At 38.3% G+C, this 16,004-nt stretch overlaps 1 protein-coding gene across 1 annotated transcript in view; it reads right to left on the bottom strand.

The window, feature by feature from the left end:
• ppm1ba (protein phosphatase, Mg2+/Mn2+ dependent, 1Ba) overlaps nt 1–15,778 on the bottom strand; it is a 53,254-nt gene extending 37,476 nt beyond the window's left edge. Inside the window, exon 1 of the mRNA XM_053620835.1 lies at nt 15,367–15,778. The gene's annotated coding sequence lies outside the window, so the exon portion shown is untranslated. The remainder of the gene's footprint in view (nt 1–15,366) is intronic.
• Nucleotides 15,779–16,004: the final 226 nt, after the last annotated feature.

Below are 16,004 nucleotides of genomic sequence, written 5' to 3' on the forward strand. Positions count from 1 at the left end.
GAACTTGAAGTCATGAACATTTTCAGTGAAGCTAGCATATACTAGTATCAAAATACGATAGGGGCAAATACCCATCCATTCATAAAAGAATGTCACCATGAAATACACATGCCTTCCATCCATCAGTTAGTGTACTGGGACACTTCGGCACAAATTATTGACATAAAGCCTAAACCTCTAAAAAGATGTAGTTAAGGATGTGGGTGTTTTTTTTTGTTGTTGTTGTTTCTTTTAACACAGAGCACCATCATGGATGGTGAGTTGTCTTTCAATATGCTACAGCTAATCCCAGTAAATCAGAAATGCCAAATGCATGTTTTAGTACGGCTACAGCTCAGCGGACTACAGACCGGTCATCTGGCATGTGATGTCATAAGGCAGCTTGTCTGAGCATCTGCGTCTCACACCCGCTGAACTATAAATAACCTCATCTAGGATTACACATCACCATTCTGTTCTCTGCGGCCTCTAGCCGTGTACTCGGTTTTCAAACTCTCACCTTTCACCAAAGGAAACTGCATTTCCTGCTTTCCTATTGCACAACATCCAGAGCATTGCATCAGAGCGTAGCTGGAACAACTAGACCAAAAAGGTGCAGGAGTAAAGCGTCTCAGTGTCCGGAGTGGCTTCTACCGGACAAACACATTATCCTCTGAAGTGCAATATTTATGTTTAGTATTAAAACAAGGTAGAGTGTATTGAACACCTGCACCCTAACTCTGGCTTCAGCACACTTTGATCACGCAGCAGAATTAGCATCACAGTAGCCTAAAAAGAGCACACAATAATAACTCATTGGTTATGAATGCAGGTGGACTCACAGAGAGCTCCTTGTGTTGAAGCAGAAGACAAACAGAAACTGAATAAATTCAGTCAAAACAGGAAACCTAACAAACCTTTGAAAAGCCTTTTTCAATAATGCCATCAATCTAATAAAGAAATAAACAAATTTATACAGCTCATTACCTCTCTTTTACAAACTCGTATCCATCAATTACATGTTAACCATTGCAGTAAATGCAACAAGAAGAAGAAAACCAAGCTGAGCAGGTTCAGGCTCAGTGTCGTGGGCATGCAGACTGAGTTTAACATTTGACTAAGCTCTGGTTTATACTGCACAACCTGTGAAACACTCCAAGCTTCTACGCAAGATCTGCTTCTTATCAAAGGCAGAAAAATCAAGCACAAACCAGACAACAAACCTATGCTAACTCCAGTCCGTCTATAAATAGCCTCTTTATTGTTTCCTGCAAAAGCTTTCCAATACAGTGAGTCATTTTAGGGCTTTAAAAATGAACTTACCTGCCTTTATATAGGCATGCGTTCAACAGCTATGCATCCAGGTGATCTGCTGCTCTTACAAGACCCCCTACATTCCACTGATGTGAACAGAGAAGGCCTACATAGTGTCGAGATGTACGCCACTGGAATGATGTAACCACTGGACCGCTGTCACATGGTCTGTTTCCATGCCTACCGTGCCTGGAGTGGCAGCTAAGAGTGGTTTCTATAGCAACAAAGCACTTCAACAGGGCCCTTCAGTACATCTTTGCTGTGACCAGTGCCTTCTCTGGAATGGGGAGTGAGAGATCAAGCAAAAAAAAGCAAACAAAAACAAAAGGAAAAAAAAAAACGACATTGCACCATCATACTCTAATTGCAACACCAAATAGAACAGATGTTTCAGTCATTTTTGTTTTTCAGTCTTCTCATGCCAAGTCCATTAAATGGGGATAATTAAAGCTTATGGCTAGCTTTGTTTTCACTCAATTATGCACCAAGGATGAGCATGATGTAAATATCTGCGCACATGTCCTCACCGTCAGAAGTTAAATATTCGCTGTTTACTTCACATCTGCAAGCCAGCAGCAAAAAAACACAAAGTGATCTTCGCTGAAATACAGCAGATTCAATCAACTGAAACATCGCTACTTTCTCCTTGACATCTAAATTAATTGATTAAAAAACCTTGATTAAAAAACCTGATCTTGACCCGTCTCAATTGTCCAGCTATAGACCAATATCAAATCTCCCCTTCATCTCTAAGATTTTAGAAAAGGTTGTAGCAAAGCAGTTATGCTCGTACTTAGATAGGAATAACATTCATGAAATGTATCAGTCAGGGTTTAGACCTCATCATAGCACAGAGACAGCATTAGTTAAAGTAGTAAATGACCTTCTACTGACCTACGATCAGGGTTGTGTCTCTCTGCTTGTGTTACTCGACCTTAGTGCAGCTTTTGATACTATAGATCACACTATTCTCCTTGATAGATTAGAAAATGTTGTTGGTATTAAGGGAACAGTCCTCTCCTGGCTCAGGTCTTATCTGACCGATCGTTATCAGTTCGTAGATGTAAATGGTGAATTCTCCATGCGTACTGAGGTTACTTTTGGAGTTCCACAGGGTTCTGTTTTAGGCCCACTGCTCTTTACTTTATATATGCTACCCCTAGGTCAAATTATTCGTAAACATGGAATTAGCTTCCACTGTTATGCTGATGATACACAGTTGTATGTTTCAGCGAAGCCAGAGGACAGACAGAAGCTTAGTAAAGCTGAGGATTGTGTAAAGGACATTAGACATTGGATGTTAACTAACTTCCTTCTACTTAATTCTGATAAAACAGAAATACTTTTATTAGGCCCACGTGTAGCTAGAAGTAATCTTTCTGATCACATGGTTACTCTGGATGGTCTTTCTGTTTCATCATGTGCAGCAGTTAAAGACCTTGGAGTGATTATTGACTCCAGCCTATCATTTGATGCTCATGTAGATAATATTACTAGGATAGCCTTCTTTCATCTCAGAAATATTTCTAAAATAAGAAACATATTGTCACTACATGATGCGGAAATACTAGTTCATGCATTCGTCACCTCTAGATTAGATTACTGTAATGCCTTACTGTCTGGATGTTCCAGTAGGAATATAAATAAGCTCCAGTTAGTCCAGAATGCAGCTGCTAGAGTCCTAACTAGAACTAGAAGGTACGACCATATCACACCGATATTATCAATACTGCATTGGCTCCCAGTAAAATCTCGCATTAACTATAAAATACTTTTATTAACCTATAAAGCACTAAATGGTCTCGCGCCACAATATCTAAGCGACCTTTTGGTTTTATATAATCCGCCACGCCTACTTAGATCAAAAGATGCAGGCTATTTGACGGTACCTCGAATAGTGAAGGCTACAGCAGGGGGAAGAGCTTTCTCTTATAGAGCCCCACAGTTATGGAACAGTCTTCCTATTAGTGTTCGGGACTCAGACACAGTCTCAGTGTTTAAGTCTAGGCTTAAAACGTATTTGTTTACTCAAGCCTACCCTGACTAGATTCTGTTCTACTACTTCGCAGTCATAATAATCTTTTTTCTCCCTCTCTCCTTTCGCCGAGCCCCACATGAATTTATGGAGATACTAGAGATCCAGATCCTTTCTGCCTCTGGATGGAGCTCAAATCTTCTCTAATTCCAGACTGCTGGGACTACGGCTGCTCCTAAGGCCATACAGACTTCATATAAATCCATAATGAACTTTTTCACACTATCTGTTGTTACCCAGATGAGGATGGGTTCCCTTCTGAGTCGGGTTCCTCTCAAGGTTTCTTCCTCTTAAAACATCTTAGGGAGTTTTTCCTTGCCACCGTCGCCACTCAGTGGCTTACTCAGTTGGGATAAATTTGCACCTTTAATATCTGTATACCATGTTGATATTTCTGTAAAGCTGCTTTGAGACAATGTCTATTGTAAAAAGCGCTATACAAATAAAATAAATAAATAATAAAATAATAAATAAATAAATAATAAATAATAAATTCTCTCGAAATTCCCAAAGGAGGCCTGATTCATACTTCTAGTCACAACATCAACTACAGAGAGGCAGTGTAACTGTGGTGTTTTTGTTAAGCATGAAACAGCAAGAAATAGCAAATATTTGGAAGTGCATTCCTATGAATAGGCTTGTGAGATCATGTGTAAAAAGCCATTGTCCTATTGTGCCCTGTAACAGTTGCCGATTGACAACAGTATCACCTGTGGCTTTGTGCGGGGGTGGGGGGGGGGGGGGGGGTTAAATATACATAACACCTGCTGTGTACACATGACATCATTACAGCTGAAAGATTACCAGAAACTGGTTAGTAGTCGACCATAGCAGCAATTGCAAGCATTAGTGTTTGGTCACGGGATTTTTTTGCTTCATTATCTGTTAAACATGGTGAGGAACGTTGCAAAACTGAAGTCAGGACTGTAAACAAACATAAGTTGTTAGGTGTAACTCGTAGCTCGTTCTAAAATTTTAATAAAACTATATAAATTGCAAGTACATGTGCTCTGTGGTGAACAGCAATGGCGAAACAACACACGGTCTGACTTTCTTAATTTAGACCCCTGTTCGTGTTTTGAGAGCGAAGACATTCACTGCTTTATCTGTTTGGCAGAGTGATATAAGAATAAGTAGGCCTGTCACAGTAACTAACTTTATTGGACGATATATTGTCCCAGAAATAATCGCTTCAAACTATGTTGTCGTTTTAAGACCACTTTATGCCACCGATAACACGGTAATATTAATAGCATAGTTTGTCTTCTGATGAAAATATCCTTTAAATTTACTCAGTATTTCTTCTACCATTTTCTACTCTGACTAAAACGATATCGAATATTAGTCTACAGCATTTTAGCTGACGATAAAATGTTCACTCACTGTTCAGCTTCAGCTCACGCAGCTTAAGCGGCTCAATCCCCGACATTATAGACTATGACTGGATTATTTGAAACACTACAGCTATTCTTTCTAGATGATTCTTCTTCAAAAAAAACATTGGTAGTGAGTTGTTAATATCTTTTGTGTCGTTTTTTTTCCAACAGTATGTTTTAATTACAATCGGTTCACATCTTAATTTGAAGGCACGGTCTTTACATGTGCATTTTTATCTTAAACTCCATGTTCGAATTTTAATTTGACAGCCGTAGAGCGGACGAGAGGATAGAAGCAGTGGGAATGGCTAAAACGTTGGTGTGTCAGGAATCCCCCTGACACACCAACTAAAAAATAAATAGTTTTAATGGAAAAAAGGCATAAATAACAGCACAATGCTATGTTTTATATATCGCCATCAAGAGTCATTCATTTTTCTGTTTTATTAGCAAGAGTATGTAATGCTGCATTCCTACATTAAAAATAATATTTATGCAGTAACAAAACACAAGTATTATGTTACAGATCAAAGAAATATTTAAATGAAATTGTACCTAATGTTGTTCAAAGAAATGCAGTGTAAGACTGTTGCTTCGTTATGTATGATATGTATGATATTGTGATATATGTATGATATATTGATATATGTATGATATTGTGGATTTAAGTAATATCCAGTCAGGGCTCTACAGTGCGACCATTTCACCTGCATTTGCAACTGAAAAGTACTTTGTGCAACTGTGAAAAAATATTCATTCGCACTGGTGCGAGTGACCTGTTCGGAGTTGTATAATACAATCAGAATAAAAACTTCAACCCCAAAATACATCTACACCGTGCAACAGTTACTTTCACACTGATTTTCATCTCCTCAGTCAACCAAACAAGTGTGTAAATACTGTAAAGAAGCCATTATGATGACAAGTAACACTGTACATCATCATCATCTCTCAACTTACCGATCTCACAAACCACCATCTTTTATTGATCCCGCAAAATGACCTGAACCTGCGACTGTGACCTGCTCATGTAGACACAGCGACGTCGGAGGAAATTGATGATAATGCTAGCGCTACAAGGTGGGTTTAATTCAAACTTCTTTATTAAATAATTCCTCAGCAATCAATCAAGAGTAGCAACTGTTCACTCTGTAAACATACAGTAGGCTGCCGCTCTCCTTCACTCTCTTCACTAACTAATAGACATTCACTTCATTTAAACTCACGGTTGCCAGATATCACTAGAAAATGCCACTCCAGTTTCCATGTTTTGATTGAAATCCCCCCAAAAACACAATATTATCAGCAGACATGGCAACGCTGTACTGGGGGAACCCATCTAAAAGGAACAACTGATAAAAAAAAACAAAAAAACATAAAACTACTAAAATGTAAAGAAAGAAAATGTGCTAAGTTATAAATAAATCACTTAAGATAAAAATAGATACTAAAATAACTTCATAAAATATAAACAAACGAGAAATGAAATAATGTTTAATTACTATGGGTTGCATTTAATATCAATTTGACATTAAGCTTAGTTTGCTATTTCCTTAGAAAGCTATTAGCCTTTTTCCTAATATGGATCATTTTTGTGTTAGTCTACTTTTAATTAGGACTCTTTATTGTTTAAGATATTTTAAAATAAAACATTTTATTCTTGTTTATTTATTAATTAACCAACAGTATTTCTCTTTGCTATTATTTTAACTCAATTAACAGTGACCATGAGCAGAGATCTTACGTTTAACTGTTTATGACAATCCTCCTGATTAAAGCTCAAACCAAAAAAAAAAAAAAAAAGATTGCTATCTGGATCGGTTTCGGTCGTAAAATCCTGATTGGTGCATGCCTAACGAACACCATTAAACTAAAGCTCTTTGCATCTGGTGGATAAATGAAGTCAGCCAACCACATCCTATAGGAGATTATTCAGATATGTACACAATATACACAGAGCAGTTCGAAAAGTGTCTTCAGCCCAGGCTAATAGTGTATCAAAATATATTTCAGAGGAGAAGACTCCAAAGACTGAAGATTAAGGTTTATTGTATTTGTTTACAAGGTGGAACAGGTTAACGGTTGTTTTTTTGCATACAATCTGTAAAATGAACTGAAAATATTACATTTAGTTTATCAGAAGGTCAATTAATGTGTCATGGCTCACACTATGTTCCTAAATTCTGTCATAATTATCAAGTTCAAGTTTTCTCATGCCTACTTGTGTTATATTGTAGCACATTAACGTTACATCTATAAAAAAAAAAATAATAATAATAAAATAAATAAAAAATAAAAATAAACTTCAACTGTGCACCTAAATTTTTGCAATTGTTAAGAAATAGTTACCGTAGTGCCCTGAGAATATATTCTGTCTTAACGTCATCCACATCGTAGAACTGAATCCAATGACCTTCATTCTCAAAATTCTGACTATTAAATATTCTGTTCATTTTCAGCATTTTCTAACCTCATGGCCACATAATCCAAGCCCAATGCCAGAGGAAGAAACTGATTGTGACAAAAAATATTAGCACTTCCACACAGTCTGATGGTTTTATTAAATAACAAAAAATACACAATTTACAATGTAATTGCAAGAACTTACTAGAAAACTGTACTATATTTATAATATACTACTACAAAAGTAACACAGAAGCACTTCATGTAAAAAAATTATCTACACTGTGTAAAAAAAAAAATACAATATAAAACCGACTACATGCTAAGGCGCTGAACATTCAAAGTCTTCCAGCGAGAACTTTTTTAAGCATAAGGTGCAATCAAGCTAAGAAGCCTCAAAAACAAACCTCATTGACAACTTCCATATGTCTTGCCAAGCAGACAACCCCAAAACTGAAGCTTGTAATCGGACACGATGCCTCACTAAAAATAAACAAACTAGTGTTGCCAAGTAACTTGTTTGCTTGCCCCCATTTGAGCTCCTCAAACTTCATCTCCATCCCAAATCAGTCAGTTTTGGGTTGTTGTTTTTTTTTTTTTTTAAATGGATAGCAAAATGAGGAGATCTACAGCTTCCTTTATTATCCATCTAGGTTTTGGCTTCTGGCAACTATGAAATCCTGAAGCAGTTCATTTTCTATTTGTACTAGAAAAAGTTCCACAACTGTGAAAGAACAGGTCGTTAACAGTGCATAAAACGTTATCTAAATGTAGAAGGAAAATTTGATGCAGTGCACAGCACTGCTGATTTGTGTCTCACAAGTGTGGGATGAACCTAGTAGAAATCCTTAGGTAAGAAAATAGAAACAGTGAGAAGCGTGTCAGATGGTCAGTGGGCGGACAAGCAGCACATAAGACAAAATCTCTACAGACATCAGACCAACACAATACACTTTTGGTTTGCAAAGGGGTACATACTTTATGGCAGCAGAAACTCTTAAATAATGCCTACTCTCTTTGCTCAGGGTTTGATTACTAGTGATGCACCGAAAGCCAAAATTCCGGATGCACTTGGCCAAAAACCGAAAATGAATTTGTTTAAATCCATTTTAAAACTAAATTAGTTTTTTTTTTTTGTATAATTGTACTAATATGAGACTTTCGAGTTCTTTTAATGAATTTAACAAATCTGAATTTGAAAAACTACAAACCAATGAAATGAGCACACTTTCATTGAAATTAACACACCAAAACAAAAACAATATTAAATCATTCTTCATTCAAGTCTGTAACAATGAAATATAACATTTGTGGGGTTTTTTTTATCCAAATAAAAGTTCTAGAAAACTATCAACGTGCAAAAAACAGCAGTCAAGTAATGAACTCGGCCTCTGTTCTGTTTATGTAAATGTACTTCTACGTTAATTAAAGATTATTGTGCAGAAACAGCAGCAATAGAACTAAACCCAACCACGAACTATAAACCACAGATGTAGCCTCGAGTCAAGAACAAAGTTTTGCCAGGCTACACGAATCGTAACGTAATTGCTATACACGATAGCAAATTGGACTGCTTCCTATTTAAGCAAAAGTGGAAGGTTTCTCTTGAACAATAAAAGTTGCTCAGCTTTGTGGTAGGAGAGCTGTTTCTAGGGGCAGATAAATACCTGCACAAGCAATGCAATGCGTAGCTGCGCTTGTTGCGGCTCTGCTTTCCTGAAGAATCTCATCAAACGTCAAAAAGTGAGCGAGTTTGCACCTCATCACTTGTGCGCACCCGTTTCTCTGGCACACTTTGCTCTGTGCTGCGCGTCGATAATTCAGCAGATGCATTCATCACCTCCAGCTCTGCCTGAATCATTTCCTGTGCACGCTGCTTTTTCTCTTTGTCAAAGTAATGTTCTTTAAATCACGGATCTAGTAATGTTGTAATGCAACGATAAGCGGCGAGCACTGAGGGGCGGGGCGGGTATGGAGGCATAAATTTTCGGCGGGTGAAATTCTGGTGCATCCCTATATTACCGTAAACAAGCCTGCTACATCCTCTAAACCTGACCATCAACCTGGTATAGTTTGTCTTTCTAAATGTGCAACCAACCTTAACCTAAGAGATTTTCTCCTTGAGTCATGGAAACAGAGCTGATGAGTCAGCCCTGCTGCCCACCGTGTTCGGCGTATCACTGTCTACATGCCCGTTAGCCAGTGCCCAAATCATCATGAAAGACTTCAGGAATCAAACGCCTCCTCTACTTCCCCAGTTCTCCTTGTAATGCTGAATCGCAACGTGAGCTCTAAAGAAGGGGGGGGGCAATTTAGATGGGTAGAGGTGATGTCTGATACAGATAATAATAAGGTCTTCATCATCAGTTGGGGGCGGGGGTGAACCAAAGCATCACAAGGCACAGAAGGTTTCCAGATACTAACAATATAACTCAATTTTGTAAACCACACAGCAGACCCATGCACTTTTAGCCTCCGAGTAGAGGCTCTCCTAATCAAGGAATCTCAAGACAATAATAATCTGACAGCGACCATAATAATCCATGACAGAAACCACCACAGTATAAAACTAAATATCATCACAGAGTTAGAATAATAACGACACAAACCAAGCTTCTGATTGAATCTTGCAAAACATGTACAGCCTACAGTGTGTGTTAAAAATAAGATGCTTTACATATAAACTACATTAAAACAGTTTATCCAGTGCTCTGTAGAAAAAAATGGACACAAATCTCACATCAAACATAAAGCTGAAATAATTAGGCTACAGCTTAACAACGCAAACACCTATTGTTTAAACATTCATACTAAGTGAACATTGGTGATAAGCAATTATTAAAATTGAACAGTTACAAATCTTCAAAACAAAACAGCACACATCAGTAATTTCAACTCAAAGTATTGTTTATGGCCAGAAGATAATACTTTATAGTAGAGAGGCACCAATACCAAATTTCTCAGCTGATACCGACAAAAGGTTATTCAGAGTGATATCGGCCGATACCGATAGTTCTGCCTTTTATGCCTGCTTTTAAATGAATAATAATTAATTCCACAATTGTGAAGGAAATGCAAATAAAAACTTTATTCTCTCCATTTAAACAAGTTGTTTCACAGTAACGTCTCATAAACAGAAAACACATTACTCTAATTAACATTAACTCAATTATGAAGATTAAAGTAAGATTTAACTTATTGTATGTTAATAATTCATATTAACATTGACTGAATTCTAAAAACATCCTGTTAGTCTCACATTCACTCACCACTAACAAAAGCATTTCTACTTCATCGTTAAACATCCAACCGGTAATATATAATAAAAACTTTATATATTAACATTAACTGGATATGAAATGTATTACTCTACTAATATATTTTTATGGGTAATATATACTTTTTTGTCAGCTCATCTTCATTTAAACCTTTCAACGGAGTACTGGCGCTTTAATTCAGCGTGAGGGCGAGCGAGCAGCGCGGCAGGACTCGACGCCGAAGCTCCTGATTCACTGCTGTTCACTTCCAGTGTAAACTTTTAGTGGTGCAGAGATTACAGAGACTACAAAAAGGCAGTTTTGTCATCATTCCACACAAGAGACATCATCTTTACACACAGCATGAAATCGATGTGTTTTCCCGCCCTCTTTTGATTGACAGGATATAATCGGCCCTGATCGTCAGAGGTTCTTAAACTAATCGGCCGATAGCGTGAAAAATAGTCTTTATCGGCCGATACATCAGTGCATCTCTACTTTATAGTATTGAAAACAAGCTTATTTAACACAAGGCTGGACAAGTCACTAACCTGGGTGACCGAAGCAAGGCAATTTTGTGTCTTGCACTTAGTTTATTTTATGAATAAAATGTTCTCATTTGGTATATTTAAAAATAATGCATTTCACCGTGAGGACACAACTTTATGCTTTAACTACAGCATGAGCTACTTGTTCTGTACACATCAGCTAGGTGGATTAATTAGTGTGTACAAATGACAGAGAATCTTTAGGAATCATCAACACCGGTACACAGGAATATTGATGAAACCAAGCAAAAAGTGGAGCAAAAGCTGTAATACAACTCTTCTGTTCACCAGTTTACAGCAGAAATGTTCACCAATGACTTGGTGACTTTTTGACAAGAGCACAAACACAAAAAGCTACACCAAAACCTTTATCTGGAGAGAATGAAGACTAAGACCAAACTGTTGTCCCCTACCATGGAATTCATACACTACATGGCCAAAAGACTGTTGACACCTGACAATCCCAACCATATGCGCCTGAACATCCCATTCCAGATTTAGTCCTCCTTTTCTGTTATAATAACCTCCAATCTTCTGGGAAGGCTTTAAACTGGATTCTAGAGCCTGGCTGTGGGGATTTGTAGCCATTCAGCCACAAGAGCATTAGTGAAGTCAGGCACTGATGTTGGGTGAAGACGCCTGGGAGAGTTACAGTTCATCCCAAATGTGTTCGCAAGGGTTGAGATCAGGTCTCTGTGCAGACCACTCAAGTTCTTCCACACCAACCTTGGCAAACCATGTCTTCATGGACTTCACTTTGTGCACAGGGGCATCGTCATGCTGGAACAGGTTTCCAACAATGTAGCAGCAGTTTGGGGAAGAACCACATATGGGTGTGAAGGACAGATGTCCACAAACATTTGGCCATATAAATGGTAAAAGTTCTGCACTTATACAGTGCTTTTATCCAAAGCGCTTTACACTGTGTCTCATTCACCCATTCACACACACACACACACACCAATGGTAGCAGAGCTGCCATGCAAGGCGCTAATTTGCCATCGGGAGCAACCTGGGGTTCAGTGTCTTGCAGTAAGCGTAGACACTTCAGTATGTGGAGTCACGTGGGCTGGGAACCGAAACGCCAACCCTACGATTAGTGGACAAGCCGCTCTACCACCTGAACCACAGCCTCCCCATATCGTGTATGAGCATTTTTGTGGTTGTTCTCGTGAATCATGGTATTCATATGATCTTACAAAGGTAGATACAGTTGTTCAGATTAATGCCGGTTAATCCCATATTACAACATTCACCAATAGTTTAAGATCAAATATCATTTTGCTGTGATATTAAAAAAACGACACATTCTGTACGTATTGTGCAGCATTACACATGAAACACACATGGCAATCGCCTATGCAAGGGGTAGGGAAATCCACAAGACTTCCACAATTTTGTTTCATCTAGCATTACAAATATTATTCATGTATGGCACATTTCAAACAGCGCAACCCAAAAAGTTCTGCACTTACAGCGCATCTGTGCATTTTCATTAGAAAAACCAAGCCAAGTCTCTCTCCCATGGACAAAATTGGATCATCATCAACTGGTAGCTACAGACACAAAGTGAAAATTGCTAGCCAACTTGCAGAGGTTTCTGCTTCTCTCTGCTCTTCAAACTAATTTAAACTCACAGCCTGCCAAGCATGTGGGCATACAATTATAACTGTGCAGTTGCATCATGGGAATGACCATTAAGCCTGCAACAGATGAACTAATGAGAATTGTGGGACAGACAACATGGACCCCTTTCAACTACTTCACTCAGAAGATCCCCACCAATTTGACTGCTACATCACTGCTATTAAAACCGTATGTGGGGTGAACTGAAGAGGAGAGTCCACCAGCGTGGAACTCGAAATCTGAAGGATTTGGAGAGATTCTGTATGGAGGAGTGGTCTCAGATCCCTTGCCATGTATTCTCCAACCTTATCAGGCATTATAGGAGATGACTCAGAGCTGTTATCTTGGCAAAGGGAGCTAGCACAAAGTATTGACTAAAAGAGTGAGAGCAGAGTATTTTTGTGAATTTTTTTAACAAAAGCTCAAAAGTTTAACAAAATACATTTTCACAACCTTCTTTGCTCATATTTAGCAAGGATGCCAATATTAATGGAGGACACTGTAAATCTGTGGACAATATTTTCTCTTTTTGAATGATATCACGGCATGGTTAAATGCTTGAATCTGATTGGTCAGAAGCTGTGCATTATTTTCGTCTAACAGCACGGCACGACAGTAGCTCTGGCTGTGACGTGAACAACAGGGTTAAATTCATGCGCTCTGTCTAATGTTATTGCTCCTATACGAAGAGCTCATACACAGGGACTTCCACATAATCCAAGACTAATAATAAACAGATTGTTTTTTTAAACATATTTTAAAAACTGTTAATGTAATGACGTTTTTTAGGAGATATTTATGGAAGGAGTCTCGTTTGTAGGCGCTTTGTAACACTCAGTTTGTAACAAGTTTTCCTGCTCAGGAAAGTCTTCCGACAGAGGAGTTTACATTTTCCAGGTTGCTTTCTCAGTAAAATGGCAGGTTGTGTTTTTAATGAGATACAGACAGAGTGAGAGTGAGAGCGAGAGAGACTGACTCTTGGATGTTCCACAGCATTAAATCTAACTATAAACTTTCAAAAAGTAAAAGGTGATGTTCATTAATAAATTAAACATCGTAATCATTGGCAAATCTTTGCAGTATAAGCAGATAGTGGCATCACATACCAATCAAAAGGTCAAGTTTATGAGTACTTGTAAATTTAAATCACTGTTTAAAATACTGAAGACTTAAATAACCATGGCCCAAAACATTTGAAAATCTTTTCGTTCTACGACAGGCTTGAATAAATGTCAGAACTTAATTGAATTTTGTGTCATGTGCTACATACTGATTTGGTGAAGAAATACCAAACCATTTCTCACTGACTACGTTTACATGGACAGCAGTAATCTAATTACTAAACTTATTCTGAATAAGACAATATTGTGATTAAGGTGTTTACATGAGTTGCTTTTAGAATATTCCTTTCATGTTCCTGTTTTACGTGTTCTAGAACATTAATGTCACATGTCATTACATCACCGCGTCACGTTCCCTATAGAATTTCACGCATCAACATACAGTTCGCTTTCGTTATGGTACCGTATACAGTTTTGGGTGTTTCATTTTTAATTTTATGAAAACTTCAAGTGCAGTTAATTATTTGGTCATGCTATACGTGCTAATAGACGACTGCTTGAAGCCATGGGCTGCGTCCGAAACCGTGTATTTACCTACTATATAGTAATCAAGATACAGTAGGTAATTATACGTTTCGGATGCAGCCGCGCTCTCTTGTTTACTGTCAAACGGGTGAACACTGCCATGTGTGTACGTGTCCTGTCGCAAAATGCGGTGAAACCTCCCACATGACGTTAATAGTGTGATTAAGGTGTGTACATGTCTGTAATGCGCTTCAATAATGCGGCTTAAACAGGAATACTCCACGTCTTAATTTGATTCTTGTTTGCTTCGAGTATGACTTTAATCGGATTAAGGTCATCAGTAATCACTGTTTACATGTTAGTTTCTTAATCAGAGTATTGTCCTAATCGGGTTAATATCAGATTCCTATTGTCCATGTAAACGTACTCACTGAATGACACTGTGCAGCGCAGGAGTGTAGACACACATAACAGTGTCAAGTCTGTGGGAAACATGTACACAAATGAGAAGCTGTGTCGTTTGCCTACAAGTTACCCTGAAAGCAAATCTAAAAATGTAAATTAAGAGAGTCTGGATGTTTTTTCTCTCTCTTTTGTTTTTTTAAAGAAACGTTTCTTTTTGAATTACAAACCTTTAAACAATAAAGCATGAAATTCAGTTTTTGGGTTTTCCACAAAATTCACTGTCAAATGGTATAATAATAAGAAGAATGTCACAAATAACATTCAACTTCAAAAATTAAAAAAAAAATGTAAACTGTAAAGATATTATTCAGACTACTATTATTCTAACGACGTGGTTCTCAAGTTTAAAAAATAATTAATTACTTAGTTACACTTGTTGGTGAAGTTGTTTTTACAGCTATCAGAGTCGTTATGTAAACACTTTTCATTTCCTGAATGAAGTGAAATTCAGTAGGAATGTCTGTGTAAAGAGCAGAAAGTTGGTGCAGAACTAAACTCGGAGTGTGTCCAGTTTAAAACGTTGACCTGGACCACTGAGAGCTCAGTACGAGTTCACCTCAGTGTTTAAAAGACACGATTATGTTCGCATAAAACTATCTGGGATAAGGAGTTTCAGTGGACTTGGTAACGCTGACGAGCTAAACGAAGACTTCTCTGGCCAGTTAGTCAGGTAATTCGTCTCAGCCAGCGTCAGGTGTTACAAAACGTAGCTAGCTAACCCACTAGCTAAAGCTAGCTAATCTTTTCGGCTGGCCGGAATAACGGAAAGTGACTTACCTTATCTCAGGATGTATTTTATCCCTTCACAAGGCGCCACGTACCAAGCAGACGACGGGAATTTCTCACCGAGAAGCCGCTCTGTGAACATCTAATTACTGTGCTGTTTACGGAGGCTACACAGTCGCTAGCGCAGCAGGGCTAGCTGTTGGTTAGCTAGACTAGCTAGCAGGCTAGGTAATGCGGCTGTTTTCACACGGTAACTTTTAACTGCTCCCTGAACAAACTACAGCTCCCGTGATAAGGTTTTGCGTACATATTTGACACCAACCGACACTTGTGTGCAGTGTCAGTCATAAGTAAAGCTAAATGTTGTTCCAAAACACGGACACTCGAGCGGTGTTGGCGATAACCAGGCTACATGTTCTAGGCAGATGACGTCCTCAGCATCGCTGACGGCCAGCAGTCTGCGCTGAACTGCGCGAGGGGCGTGGCTTCTGCCTGTCACTTCTCCGCCATTGGCCAACCTCTGCATGAAGCCTCGTTGTACTGTACGTGCTGGTCGAGAAAGTTCTCTCTTATGTAATGAAAAATTACATTGATTTGGTCTGACTTTTCTTTTTTTGAGTTTCATTAGTCTAGTACAGGCCCAGAGACCACTTTCATTCATCTTCAGTAACTGCTTTATGTTAGTCAGG

The sequence above is a fragment of the Ictalurus furcatus genome, chromosome 3, assembly GCF_023375685.1.
Source record: "Ictalurus furcatus strain D&B chromosome 3, Billie_1.0, whole genome shotgun sequence".
NCBI lineage: Eukaryota > Metazoa > Chordata > Actinopteri > Siluriformes > Ictaluridae > Ictalurus > Ictalurus furcatus.